This window comes from Myotis lucifugus, unplaced genomic scaffold (assembly GCF_000147115.1).
Source record: "Myotis lucifugus unplaced genomic scaffold, Myoluc2.0 scaffold_24, whole genome shotgun sequence".
Classification (NCBI taxonomy): domain Eukaryota; kingdom Metazoa; phylum Chordata; class Mammalia; order Chiroptera; family Vespertilionidae; genus Myotis; species Myotis lucifugus.
The window spans coordinates 2090943-2106917 of NW_005871072.1; the positions used below are offsets into that span (position 1 = coordinate 2090943).

The window sequence follows — 15975 nt, forward strand, 5'->3', positions numbered from 1 at the left end:
GGCCCTGCTAATGTAGGGCCCGGCCCGGGGAGGATGGCTCCCTACGGTGGGGACCGGTCATGTCGGAGGTACCCGGAGTCCGCTGCAGCGCTGGGGCGCCAGTTTTAGGAGAGGCCCGACTTCGACTCCGGGGGCCAGCTGGTGGAGGCGATAGACAAGTATCAGATATTAGCAAGACATCTACAGAAAGAGGCCCAAGCTCAACACAATATTCTGAATTCACAGAAGATCTAAAGAAAACCATAGGCAAAATTGCAACATGCTTGGAATTACGAAGTGCACCTTTACAGTCCACACAGTCCCAAGAAGAATTTAAACTGGAGGACCTGAAGCACGCTAGAACCAATCCTAAAGAATTCCCATAATAAAGAATCACCTTACCTATAATAAAGAATTCCTATTTGACGTGCAGCCTGTCCCCTTAAGAAGAATTTTAGCACCTGGTGAAGAAGAGCATTTGGAATTTGAAGAAGATGAAGAAGAGGGTGGTGCTGGATCGGGTCTCCTGATTCCTTTCCTGCTAGAGTTCCCGGTACTTTATTACCAAGGTTGCCGTCAGAACCAAGAATGATGTTACTATCAGAATCGAGAAGATCCGTCTGAAAGATGCTGGGCAATGCATTGATCGCCATATCACAGTCAGTGTAAAGGATCCGAACGGCACAATTTAACTCCTGTGCAAGATACCCTTGTGGCTTCAAGAAAAGAAGATACAGCCCTAACCGGTTTGGCTCAGTGGATAGAGCGTCAGCCTGCGGACCAAAGGGTACCAGGTTCGATTCCGGTCAAGGGCATGTACCTTGGTTGTGGGCACATCCCCAGTAGGGGGTGTGCAGGAGGCAGCTGATTGATGTTTCTTTCATCATCGATGTTTCTAACTCTCTATCCCTCTCCCTTCCTCTCTGTAAAAAATCAATAAAATATGTTTTTTTTTAAAAAAAAGAAAGAAAAGAAGATACATATGTTCCTTTTAATGTGGACATTGAGCTCCAGAAGCATGTTGAAAAATTAACCAAAGGGCCAGCTACCTTCTTTGAATTCAAACACTACAAGCCTAAAAAAAAGGTTTATCAGTACCAAGTGTTTCGCTTTCATGGAGATGGATGAAATTAAACCTGGGCTCATTGTAATAGAACTATACACGAAACCCGATGATTTTAAAAGAAAGTAATTGCAATTATTGACCAAAAAACCACTTTATCTTCATCTACATCAAACTTCGCACAAGGAATGACCCTGAGATGAATAACCTGGAACTTCTGTGAATTTTACCACTCACTAGAAACATCGTAGCTCTGCGTAGAATCATTTCCCTTCAGCAGGCAGGAAGCAGGCGGTGCCAGGCCAGTGGGCCCGAGGGAGTCGACTGCAAAGCTGTAGCACAGAACCTACATCCAGCACGTCACTGACATGTAAGAGTCCTTTGGATACAGGCTTATTGAAGGTGTTGAAACATGTTTTTACTTTTCTATTGATTGTGCAGTTAATATTCTTTCTAATTGACCACTACTGCCCTGCTTCCTGGGACAACACTGTTGTGGGTGGGATGTGCTCATCTTCAACCTTATTACAGCGATAAGAATGTACTAGAGTTTACACATCTGTTCCTTTCTGCTCCACTATGCTCTTTTGGTTTTTTGAATTAATGTCAAACTTTGGGCCAATGTGGGTAGGATAGTATCAAACTGATTTGGAGAGTTTGGACCAGTTATGCTGTCCAAGACGTAAATTTCTAGGCTGCTCCTCGAAGGTGGCCTAAGTTCACCGGATTTCATCCTTTTCCTGCTCAGAGTGTGCCTTGGCCAGGTCGGTATCCATATGGGGGTGTTCCCAGGTTATAGCTGTGATTTTTCCAGATGTCAAGATTGTTTCTGAAAGTGAGCATATTTTCAGTCATGTTGATTTGCTGTTCTTCTACATCACACTGTTATTCTTTCTGATAGTGATTCTAGGATTAACGTGGAACCATCTCAGAATAATTACCAATTTTTAGATGGGTTAATAATTTCTTCTAAGACATGTAATCTAAAAATAATTTGAGTCAGATGCTAACTAGATACTGCAGGAATAACTGCTGTTTTCTGACAATTAATTGTGAAACCTGGAAACCTGCATACCTCTTATAGCGATGATTATGCGAGATTTGGAGATACTCTATTTTTTTTTTACATAGGTAGATAGGCTTGCCATTTATTTCCTGTTTAGATATATCGCCATTCATCCATATGGAAATATGCAGGTCATTAGCTTGTTATTATCTGACTATTTACATTATTTTTTACTTAATGGGGCATAAATAAAACTTTCATGCTATTCACGAGGCACCTATTTGATACACAGAACATTAAATCTGGGGTGGGCTTTCTGTGGGTTAGATGTAGAGCCCACATATGAAATATCACTACTTTCAATGACCAGTGCTAACACGAGGGGAATGTGGTGCAGTACTTGGCCTGTTTTTAAACTAGTGTAATAACCTGTCATACTGTTCAGTATGTTTGCTTTTTAAAATAAGTAACCACAATTAAGTTGTCCTAGCCCTTGCACTTCAAGAGATCTAGTCTTTCAGTTGCCTGTTGGGTCAATTCCATTTACTGAGATGGATGTCAGAAACTTTAGGAGCCTGAAAGAATTCTCAGCCAGATTTAGTCTGGTCTCTCATCTTGATTAGATTAATTTCAAAATGGTTCCGTCCACAATAACTGGAGGGGATGAGGAATTGCCTTAAATAACTTTGTTGTTCACTCAACTCTTAGACTGTGAGTTGTCAGCCCCCCAGACTGTAAGCTCCTCAGGGGCAAGAACTACACTTTCTCCATGTCATGTAAACGGAGGTGTGGGAGAGCACTCTGTACCCTGATGTAATTATGATAACTGATTTCCTTTTGTTTGATGTCACTGACAAGACCTAAAAAATTCTCCCTCAAAAAACCTCTATTAAAATGTAGCAAAACTGAAAATAAAAAAGAAGAAATCTCATTCTACATTGTCTCCTATTTTCGTTTTGTTTTATTTTTGCTTTGTGGAAATCTAGAACTAGGAATACAAACAGATAAAAACCAAAAATATACAACAAAATACACTGAGATCCATAAAAATAAAGCAAAAATTAGTGTATTGAATCAAATCCATGATAGTTAAATTCAGTTAATTATGTTATCACAAGTTAATTGATTTGTATTAATTGTAATAGTCTGTGTACACTTTTGTTTAATGGGTTTAAACATTTAGTGAATCAACAATCTTAGGCATGATTATAATGAACTCCTTAGACATTTAACATTTTTCAAATATATTTAAATACTGGAGAAACTTGTTTTTTTATCATGCATGAGGTATACAAATATTTAAAGAATGATCTATTGTCTTATTTAAAGAAGTTTATTTTTTCATTTGACAAATCGATGTTTTCTTTCTACCTAAGTCAGCTCCCCCTTTTTTCTTCTGAGCTAAGTATTTCTTACCCAGTTCAACACCACCAAAATCTTTTCTAAATACTCCCAGAAACAGAATTAAAGACTCTTTCCTCAATGCCTTGGTGACACATTATTTTATGTCAGCTATCACACTAAATTACAGCTGTGTCATTTACTTATTATTTATTTATTTATTTATTTATTTATTTATTTATTTATTTATCTATCTATCTATCTGTTTATTTTTTTATCTACACCCAAGGATGTGTTTATTCATTTTACAGTGGGAGGCAGAGAAAGAAAGAGGGACACTGATGTGTGAGGGAAACAATGGGGGATTAAACCTACAATCTAGGTATGTGCCCTGACCAGGAATTGAATCTGCAATCTTTTTTTATTTTTTGTTGTATGGGATGATGTTCCAACCAACTGGATCACCCAGCCAGGACTGAATCATCGCTTTTAACTTCCTCATAAATCAGGCAACATCTTAAAATCCAAAGTGTTATATTCTTATCATAATTACAAATTATTAGAAAATACCTAACTCATAAAAGGTGTTCTATAAATATTAATTAAAAGAATGTTTAAAGTGCTTTAATATATTAATAGTTCTGTTGAATTCTTTCAGGTTATTACTCAACACAAAACCATTTCAGCTTGAAAATAAAGAAATGCAATATATTTATTAATAGACATTTTTGTAACCTAAAAGCTAAAACAAAACAAATAAAATAGGCCTAAAAAATGACAATCAATTGTACTGTGACATATAAGTTACTTATTAAATAACTTTGTTCAAAGGATCACTGTAGATCATCTAAAATTAAGACAATTTCTAGTTTTTGTCCCTCATATATTTTCAAATATTTTCAATATATTGTATCTGATGAATGACCCACATTCCAGATAAATCAAAACTACAAAATAGGGGTTGAAACTATCAGATCCTTATTCATAGATGATAATTTTTCCATAACAAAATAACCACTTTTGATGTAATTATGATATCTAATTTCCTTTGTCATAGATGATCTAGGGCGGATGTGAATAAAAGCAAAAAGGTGTGGTAATAACTATCGCTGCATAGTCTAGTTAGTGATGTCATGAATGGCCTCTGTGTAAAAGAGGCTACCAAGGGTCTTTGCAGTAACAACATATATTCTCAGAATGTTCTTGAAGAGTTGCTTTATAAATATATCTTACTAGAGGCCCGGTACACAGATTTCATGTACTGGGGGTGGGGGGGTTCCCTCAGCCCAGCCTGTGCCCTCTCACAGTCTGGGAGCCCTTGGGGGATGTCTGACTAATGGCTTAGGCCTGCTCCCCAGAGCCTACGCTGGCAGTCGGACATCCTTAGCGCTGCAGCAGAGGCGAAAAAGGCTCCTGCTACCACTGCTGCACTCGTCAGCCGTGAGCCTGGCTCAGGGCTTCTGGCTGAGTGGCGCTCCCCCTGTGAGAGCACACTGACCACTAAGAGCAGCTCCTACATTAAGCATCTGCCCCCTGGTGATCAATGCACCTCATAGCAACCAGTCGTTCTGTCGTTTGATAGATTTGCATATTAGCCTTTTATTATATAGGATAAAGTAGACTGTAATTTTTATGTTGTATACATTCACCCTTCATTGAGTTCTAATCATTAATATAACATAGATGCACAAATAGAGCACAGAGATTCATATTTCTGTTACTATAACAGTTTAATGGCAAATTCACCCAAGCAATTTATTTCAATACTAGAGGCCCGTTGCATGAAGAGATTCGTGCAATAGGCCTTCCCTTCCCCTACTCCCGGCACCGGTTTTCTTCCGGCACCCGGGACGCAGGCCTTCGCTCCGGCCGGAGTCTTCAGTCTTCGCGGCTCCAGATGGAGACTTCAGTCTTCGCTCTGCCGCTTTGCCACTACATATGCAAATTAACCGCCATCTTTGTTGGGTTAATTTGCATACTCTCCTGATTGGCTGGTGAGCATAGCGGAGGGATGGTTAATTTACATGTTTGTCTATTATTACATAAGATATATCCAATTAAAGTATTCTTATAAAAATTCTATTTAACCACACAATATAATATAAAACAAACTATCAATTAAAATAATTATAAATTAAAATTTATATTATTCAGGTATTGTATTATCACAAGAATACATTAAAAATTTTGCATTACGCTTTTTGCCCTCTAAATGCTTCTTTATAATGATTTTTGTTTTATGTATAATGAATAAATTTAGCACACAGTGTGTGTGTGTGTGTGTGTGCAACTAATGAGATAAACATTTGAGAACTGAAATGAAAATATTTTTGTTTACCATAGCTGATGTGTTTTATCATTTTAAAAACTACATTACAAATCTCTCTTTACAGAAAATAAATATCTACAATGTCAGTTTTTGCAATGTTGATAGTGTTTATCTAATTAGTCAAGTTAATCTTTTTATGATACTGGAAGTGACACCAGAGATATGTCTTCTTTATATCTAATCAGTCAATAATACAACCTGTGGTTTTTATGTCAGAAAAATGTCAATTTAGTTAAATGTAACATTCTTTTAAATGAGCATTGAAAGATGCATAATGAGGGTACTACTAATGATGTGATGATATATTTGAAGCATTTCAGAGATCCTCTTAAAGGCAAATGATAATGAGTTTAATACTGGAAAGCAAGTGACAACTTCTCAATTAAGTATTTGATATAAAAAGTAAATGTCCTGCTAACTATAATAGACAAATAAAAAAAATTATCTGGAGACATAATGGGTATTAACATTTTAATATCTAAGACCATTAAAAGGAAAATAATGCTGTAGCTTAGACATTTTAGAAAAATTGAAAGATATTTGATAGAGAAAGCTCATTTAAGTATTAAAAACTAACAAAAATCTAGAATGCATAATAAAATTATACTGGCATACATGTATGTCTGTATATGCACATTTCCTAGGTGAATATAATTAAATTTTATAAATATCAGAGCACACTTACAAGAATTAATTATCTCTTTCTTTACTAAAATATGCAATTTCAACAGAAAATTTGCAAGCAATGTTGTCCTGTTTTGAGTATTCCAAGGATGAATCAGGCCCTACCCGGTTTGGCTCAGTGGATAGAGTGTTGCGCTGTGGACTGAAGGGTCCCGGCTTCAATTCCGGTCAAGGGTACATGCCTGGGTTGCAGGCTCAATCCCCAGTAGGGGGCGTGCAGGAGGCAACTGATCAATGATTCTTTCTCATCATTGATGTTTCTATCTCTCTCTCCTTCTCCCTTCCTCTCTGAAATCAATAAAAATATATTTTTAAAAAAGGGATGAAGCAGGCCAAGTTCTTAAGCAGAACTAGGTGCTTAACATATCATATTTAAAAATTATTATGATTCAATATAAAAATACCACTTAGATGTGGTTAAAATGTAGAGATAGTCTAATAGTGTAGAAAATTGGGGGAGGAGTTTCATAAATAAGTGACAGATAACTAACACTGCTCGTTTGGCAGCTCTTGAGAAACAAGGATGAAAATGTTTATACAGGTGGTGATGTTAAAGGATCACAGACATTTATGCAGCTGTAAAAAAGAAGGATCTCTTACCCTTTGAGACAACATGAGAGGACCTGAGAGTATTATGCTAAGTGAAATAAGCCAGTCAGAGAAAGACAAGTATCACATTATCTCACTTATATATGGAATCTAATAAACAAAATAAACAGTTGAACAAAATAGATCCAGAGACACTGAAGCACGCAACAGACTGACAAATTTAGAGGGTCAGGGAGTGGGGAGGGGAAGTGCGGGAAGAGATTAACCAAAGAATTTACATGGATATATGCATAATCCATGGACAGACAATAGTGTGGTGAAGGCCTGGAGAGTGGGCGGGAGAGATGTGGAGGAGGCCAATAGAGAAAAAAAAAGGGGGGGGAACATCTGTAATACCTTTAACAATAAAGATAAATTTTAAAAACTAATAAAATTAAATGTTAGGGTGAAGTATAGTACATGAAACATTGGCAGAGCTGAAGTTGTGTGTTAAGGGATCACAAAAATGAAAGGTTTCATATTTCATATGCCATACCAAATAATATTATCATATAGTCAATGAGGTGTCTTGGAAGATTTTAAATAGAAGACTTGTATAACAGATTTGCATATTGGATATTTTAGCACTATGGAGGATTAATTTATGAATATTTGTCAGAGGCTATTAGAATAATTTGGCAATATCATGGCAAAAGCAGAAAAGGATGGCTATAACTGATGCTTAACATACCACATATAAATTAATTTGTGGAAGGAATTGGTAGAAAAGATATTCAAGAAGGGTAGCCAACTTGGGAACCAATTGATCATGGTAAATGAAAGAGTAGAATTTAAGGATGACTATGATTACATTTGATCTTTCAAGACAATCTGGATAAATAAGCATTTCATCAATCCAGCTTTTCTCTAAGACTTGTGACCAATGAATGGGTACCCCAGGAATAAAATTTGAGTATATTTATTTTATTCTCTATACTACCATTGGTTTTACATTTTTTAAAGCAGCTGAATAGCCCCAGTGGCGTGGCTCAGTGGTTGAGCATCCACCTATGAGCCAGGAGGTAATGGTTTGATTCCCAGTCAGGGCACATGTCCAGGTTGCAGACTCAAACCCCAGTGTAAGACTTGCAGGAGGCAGCCAATCAATGATTCTCTCTCATCATTGATGTTTCTATCTCTCTCCCTGTTCCTTCCTCTCTGAAATCAATAAAAACAGATTTTTAAGAAGCAGCAGAGTAACTTAACTAAAATAAATTGTAAGTCACTTGAAGATATAAATTATTGTGGAAACTCTTCCCTTTGAAGCAAAATGTGAGAAGACTGGCTTTAAATCATGTTTCTCCTTCTTGCCCATAATCCTTTCAGATGGTTCTACAGAGCTTTGTGTCAAAATGTAGAGTAAGTAAAAAACTGTGAACTGCATCACACATATATTTTACACACACTGTTTCATATATATGTAAATATATCAAACATAAATGAAATATGCATACACATACATATAAATATTTGTATGTGTATACACATATACATACATACCCACATTCACATGGTTCAATGCCTCTTCTAAATTAAGGTATGTATATACATACGTGTGTATGTGTGTGTATACATATGCACACATGAATATATTTCATCTCTGCATAGATGAAGGAATATATATTTATTGATCTGTATATATCTATACTGTATCTGCATCTATATTTATCTATATACAAAAATCTAAGATAAGCATATGTATATATATATATATTTAAATGTCCTCCAAATTTTTAAAAGTAAATATTCTCTCTTGGGTTAAATTACCTCTAAGTCTACAAAATATAAAAATTAGATCATTCATGTGTTTACAGTCAATCTAAACTCATATTTCAGTTCAAATCTTCTAAAGAATGGATCAATTACTCTTCTGTTCAATAAGACATGGCATCGTCTCATTTCACTGTTAAGTATCTGGAGTTATGTATGTTTACTCAGCTCTGTTAAGATATAACATATTCAAAATATAAAGTGTAAATACTCACTCATACACTCATCCATACTTTTGGTAAGTGATATAATGACACAACATTTCTATAGAGAATACTGTTTCATTATTATCTCAACTGTCTATTATTAACTTTAATGTACATAATTATAAGAAATTAATTCAGCTTAGCATGATTTTATAGGACCACTCAGAAGAATGAAAATATGATTGTTCTGTCAGCTCAATCAAGCACCAGGTATCTAGCATCTACACAGAATTAATCAGAGCAGGAATCATTTTATTAGATTTTATGTACATATACCAGCTAACTCAATTAAGTCAGTTTTTTTAATCTATGTGCCAACACTTTTAAAATATGCTTAGAAAATCATTTTTCTGAGAATAAGTTCAGCCTGAATTTTCAAGATATGATTGAGAAATGTACTAAAAATAGTTGAAACACTCATTAACCAGAAAAAAATATTAACAAGCAAACATCTTAGCCATTGTTATTACCAGCCATTAAATGAGAAAAGTGACTGCAATTTTTTTTTAAAAAAATTGTTTTGTATGATTGATCAGATTAAACTCACAGGGGATATCATATCTGTCTATTCCAAACATGAGCATAGCAATACTTGGTAAATGTAGCGAGGGAAGGAAACATATTATCTTTTTTTTTTAAGAAGAAATTACTTAATTAATATGATGACCATATTCGTTAAACATATTTGATTTTTAGGTTGTAATCTTGCTTTAAAAATCATCACTACACAGTGTGGTTTGTTCACTTCATGTAAAATAAAATAGAACAGTGGAGCAACTGAAAGCAGAAAAATCATGAAAGTAAAAGAAAACCTGTTTAAATGTCAGAAGCCAGCTGCTGCTTTGTATTTGCTTATGAAAAAGGTGTATAATTCAACATACATAAGTATACAAAAAATGGAATGCCTTTTATGTAATCTAATGTTGCCTTTATGAGATATATTTGTTTTATAATTCACTTAAAATTTTTATAAAATAATATTAGCTTTCTGCTAGTAATTGATAGGATAGTTGCTACTTAAATAAATGGGTTCAAATTTATAGATAATTTCTAAGTAACATCCAATTTATTTTTCACAGTTTTATTACTTGTTGAGGGCATAGCAATAATTTGGTCATCTATAAGCCAGAAAACTTTCATTAGAACCAGACCATGCTGGCACTCTGATCTTGCACTTTTTCAAACTAGGGCGCCTAGTCTCTTTGATACTTTATTTCAATGAAGATGGCTACTAAACACTTATAGGCTCAATTGTTTCTTTCTACTAAATTTAATTTAGCAGCACACAAAAAGCTACTGTGCCAGGCTGGCATAGCTCAGTGGTTGAGCATTGACCTATGAACCAGGAGCTCATGGCTCAATTCCCAGTTGGGGCACATGCCTGGGTTGCAGGCTCAATCCCCAGTAGAAGCATGTAGGAGGCAGATGATTAATGATTCTCTCTCATCATTGATGTTTCTATCTCCCTCTCTCTTACTCTCTGAAATCAACAAAAATATATTTTTTGAAAAGCTACTGTGATTGCCTGATAAACAATAAAGTATGTAGATATTGAATTATATATAGAGAATATATATATATATATATATATATATATATATATTTAAACAAAACCCAGAATGCAAAAGAGTGATCACTGTCTACATATCAAAATTTTGGGGAATCATAATAGATATATATTAATACATTCTACTTTTATATTATAGCATAATGTATACATATATAAAAAAATCTCATAATGTGAGTAGCATTCCCTTCCCACAATTCTTTGTTCAAAAAATGAGTAATCCTAACATTCAGTTAGGAACAAAATCAGAATGGAATAATTTTGTTTCTTTTCTTTTTAACATGTTATGAAGTCAAGTCATGAATTCAGTTTACCATATCAACTTTAAAAGCTTTTGAAAAATATAATCCATTAGGAAAGCTATCAAGTCATTAATATTTTCATGCAAAAATAAAAGCATGTCATTTAATATACAACAAGCATTAGAGAATATCATGTATCATGTATAACAATTTGGACCACTTTATCCACTAGCCAAAACTGAAAATGTTCAGTGAAGTTGGCTCCATTTCCCAGTTTCCATACATTGCAAAGTCTACCTAGTGATCACATTAAACTATTGCATTCTACTAGTATTTCTGAAATATCCAATATTGTGTTTATTTACTTTCTCCTCTGAATGCCAGGCAAACAAATTCTAATTTGCATGGAGTTTTTTTTCCCCAGGGGCGCAGACTTTGATGTCTTTTTACAATAATATTTCATACAATTAATAATCAGTTGCTAATAAAAATTATTAACTTGAGTTATCTACAATTTTAATATCCTACATCCTTGTCACAATAATTATTCTATAAGTTTTAATCAAAGCTTGTATAATTTTGTATTTCTATGGATTCTCATTGTGTGACTGCACACATAATATGAATTAACACTAATGTGTTACTTCCTAAATATGTCCTCAAATATATCTTTTGCACTGTAAGGGGCTTTCACTCTTATCTTGATATTTAGATTTATGTTTCACAATAAGGAAAATAAATAGATATCCAAGGTTTTAAAGAGAAATGACCAACACATCAATGTCAGATTTAGTTACAGATAAAAATAAAAGCATTCCAGATATTATCACCTTTTTATTAGATTAAATCCATTTACATAGCAAGACATAAGGTCAATATAATTCTACCAATTAGCTATATATTAGAAATAAATAATTAAAATATATTTTGAAGATCCCATTCACAATATCATTTAAAAAGACATAGGAATAAAGTTAAGACAAAATGTGCAAAAGCTATATAATGGAACATATTAAATATTGTAATCACATTTAAAGAAGTCCTGAATACTGAGATCATGGGTTGGAGAACTAAATATTGTTATGATTGCAATCCTCTCAAAGTTTTTCTGTAGAGGTAGTACAACACCATCAATATCCTAATAAGTATTTTGAATAAATTAAAAGGTTTACTTTAAGATTTATATAAAATGGTAAATGACCTAAAAAAAACAATTTGAAAATGAAAATCAAATTTGATTTGTACATATTGATTTCAATAATTTTTATGAAGCTACAGTAATTGAGGCAGTGTGGTGTTGGCATAAGGACAGACACATAAATCAATGAAATGGACTAGGGCATCCAAAAAGAGGCCTTGTGGGATGGGGGACCAGGGGCAGGCCAGAAGGGGTCAATGGGGGGAAAAAAGGGGACATATGTAATACTTTCAACAATAAAGATTTTTAAAAAAAGAGGACCTGACTTTAGTGGCCTACTGATTTTCAAAAAAGTCTCCAAAATCTATACTAAAAAAAGGGTAATATGCTAATTAGACTGGACATCTTCCAGACATCTTCTGGACGTCCTTCCAGACAAAGCCATGGTGGCAGGGGCAGAGGCAGAGGCAGTTAGGGGCGATTAGGCCAGCAGGGGGGAGCAGTTAGGGGGCGATCAGGCTGGCAGAGGAGGGCAGTTAGGGGCGATCAGGCTAGCAGGAGAGCAGTTAGGGAGCAATCAGACTGGCAGGGGAGCAGTTAGGGGCATCAGGCTGGCAGGCAGAGTTGGTTAGGGGCGATCAGGCAGGCAGGTAGGCGAGCGGTTAGGAGCCAGTGGTCCCGGATTGCAAGAGGGATGTCCGACTGCCAGTTTAGGCCCCATCCTGCAGTCAGACATCCCCCGAGGGATCCTGGATTAGAGAGGGTGCAGGCCGGGCTGAGGGACCCCCTGTGCATGAATTTCGTGCACCGGGCCTCTATTAATTATATGGAGGAAAATGTTTTGTGTAGAAGTATGAACTCTTACAGTCCCAACAATTTTGGTTATGTAGGTCTAAATTGAGGGTTACAAATCTGGACTTTACTCTTCCTTTTTTAAGGGAGGAGGAAAAATCTGAGGTCAAAGCAATAACCTTGTTAAAAGACTTATACAAGCATGGCATTAAAGAGAAATGGACAGTATATAAGACCTTATGATTATATCTCATTCCACCCCAAAAACAACAAAGACATTCACAAATATACTTACACTAGATGTGTCTGAGGCAGTTTGGGAATTTCCACGGGATGATTGCAGAAACTGAGCCTCAACTGTTTCACTATTCTAACTTTTCATCTTCCTTAGACCGTCTCTTATCCTGTCTCTAGTCTACACTTTTCCCATTACAGTTTACTCTCTACATATCAACTCTTATCTAGATTAGTAAATCAGTCTCCTTCCACATCTAAACCAATTCGAAAAGTATTTCAGATCATGCTACTCTCCTCAAAATTCTTCAAAAGTTATTGTCTCACTCAAGCTAAAACACAAAGTCCTTACTTTGAAGAGGCCATACTCCCTGGCCAAGGTCTGCCCTACTCCCTGCTTCTAAGACCCTACCAAATTCTCTCTCCTTCAACCCTACTAACATTTCTGTTATTCCTCCAATTTTTACAGGATGTTACATTTGTTATTCCCTATGAAATGTTCTTCCTGTAATCACTGGGGAAGATACGGATGCAAGGAATACACAAATATTTCTTAAGTTTCTCTCAGATATGCCTTCCCTGAGCCACCCTATCCTATCTAATATAGAGGGAATATACAAATTGACCGTCATGCCGTGACAAGATGGCTGCGCCCACAGTGGAGGCAGGGATTCCGTAACACAAGATGGCTGTGCCCCAGCGGAGGTGTGGAACCCGTAACACAAGATGGCTGTGCCCACAGCAGAGGCTGAATTCCTATAAGAAGCCTTAACGAGCAATCAGCAGGGACCTGAGGCTGTGTGGCACTGGGCCGGGGCAGGGAACCTGAGGCTGCACCCCCTGCCTGGTGGGGCTTGACAGGGGACCTCAGGCCATGCCCCCTGCCCAGCAGGGCTTGATAGGAGGACCTTAGGCCACAACCCTGCCCGGGTACCAGGCCAGGGGGACCTCAGGATGTGCCCCCTGCCCAGCAAGGCTTGACAGGGGATCTCATGCCGCATCCCCCACCCAGCAGGGCTTGACGGGGGACCTCAAGGCACGCCCCCCACCCCGGGCCCAGGATGGGGGACCCTGAGGCTGCACCCCCCCACCTGGGACTGGGCCAGGGGACCTGAAGCTGCACCCCTCCGCCCAGCGGGGCTTGACAAGGGTGGGGCTGGCCGGGTCTGGATCTCGCCCAATGGGGGTGGAGCCGGCCAGGTCTGAGTCTGTGCGATTTCGAGGCACATGTGGGTGGGTGGGACTATGGGTCCCGTGGCACGCCCCAGACTCTGACAGGAGGGATATTTTCATATACGTTTTACTAATTTTCCTTCATCTCTGACATTTCTATTATAGAGAAAGGGCAAATAGCAATATTAAAATATTTCCTCTAATTAATTCCCTTTTAATGTGCATGAATTTCATGCACTGGGCCACTAGTCTATAATAATAAAAGTACAATATGCTAATTAGACCAGATGTCCTTTCGGACAAAGCTGTAGTGGGCAGGGCCGCAGCAGAGGTGTCTCCTTATTCAAAAAGCATTAAGAATTTCAAGACAGTGAAAGCAGTGCGTTAAGCTAAACACAAGGTCCTTCTGAATGTGGAGCCATGTGTGACAGCATAAGTCAAATGTTTCTGAAACCACCCCTGGTTTCATCATCACCCATCCTTTTTACTTTCTAACTTCTTCATTTACTTTAGTCACATTCCCATCACTTAATGGTACTTGGCATGTCATTTATTTGGTTATTATCAATTTCTCTCCAGTTGTAGGTACCCAAAAAATTGGATTTTTTTTCCCACTGTCACACTTATAGCACTCTGAGTGGTTCATGGAAGTAGTGGACAATCAGAAAATACTTGTAGACTGGATAATATAAAAAAATAAAAATAAAAACTTCTTAACAATATATTTGCATCACTATGGCTCCCTACACTAGTGTTACCAGGGAAAATTCAAGACAGAAGGATGTATTTTTAAAGGAGTAATGATAATTTAATGTAAAACAAAGTAGTTTATCTTTTATGATAAACTCTGGTTAAAACAATATTTTAATAATAAATTAGCTGAAATAGTTTTATTTGAAAGGTTTGTCTGACTTTAGATAAAATTCTGAAATTACACATTGTTATAAATGATTTAAAATGTCTTCTACTGACATTCAAATTTAAAGTTTTAGGCTAGGCTTTGTTTTAACATTAAAAATTAAAAGATGTGAATACTGCAATAGAGTGTGAAGTGACACATTTAATTCCCATCAGATTCCAATCTTACAGATCATAGCTGTAGGGCATTTTTAATAACTTTGCCTGAATACATCTCTTCTGTTGCTTTTAGTCTTTGTGAAAGTTTTTAATTTCACAAGAAAGTACACCTTTTAATAGTAAAGTGAGTAGGCTATATGATCTCTATCAATCCCTTAGGTAATACATTTCTCCAAGTTTCTGAATAATTATGACCTTGGAGATGATGAGAAAACTAACAAAATCTATGGGGTTTTAAAGCTTTTAAAATCTTGTACCCTTGCTCCAGTCAGATGTCACCATGGCAAATCCGCTTGTGGTGTGAATGACAATTAGACATGTTGTACATTAGGAGAGTGATGTCCTGTATTACACTGTTGCAAGTACCAATGATATAAAAGCATAATAATAGCCCATTATTGTGTTAGTTTTATCACAAATATGAATGAAGTAAATAAATATTTATGTATTAAATTTAAATTCCTGATATGTATATCCTAATATCTATAGAAAATTTTAAGGATCAGAAAGGTACAAAAAAGAATTATACACATATCCACATATAAATATACATATATCTGTACATATACATATACATATACATATACAAGAGTCTGTATATACATAAAGCAAAATAAATGTTTCAAAATTTCTATTTGTTCAGTTATAAATATCATTCTGTCTTATTTTTGCAATAGTAATTATCAACTATGCTCTGTGAAACGATTTTTTCTGATAAATAATAGTTCTCCTTTATTGATATTTCAGTCTGCTGCCAATAACTACTTATGTCATTTTAATTATTTA

General features: G+C 36.1%; 1 pseudogene; it reads left to right on the forward strand.

Annotated features, from left to right (window-relative positions):
* Nucleotides 1-1234, forward strand: part of LOC102417359 — an 8284-nt pseudogene extending 7050 nt beyond the window's left edge.
* Nucleotides 1235-15975: the final 14741 nt, after the last annotated feature.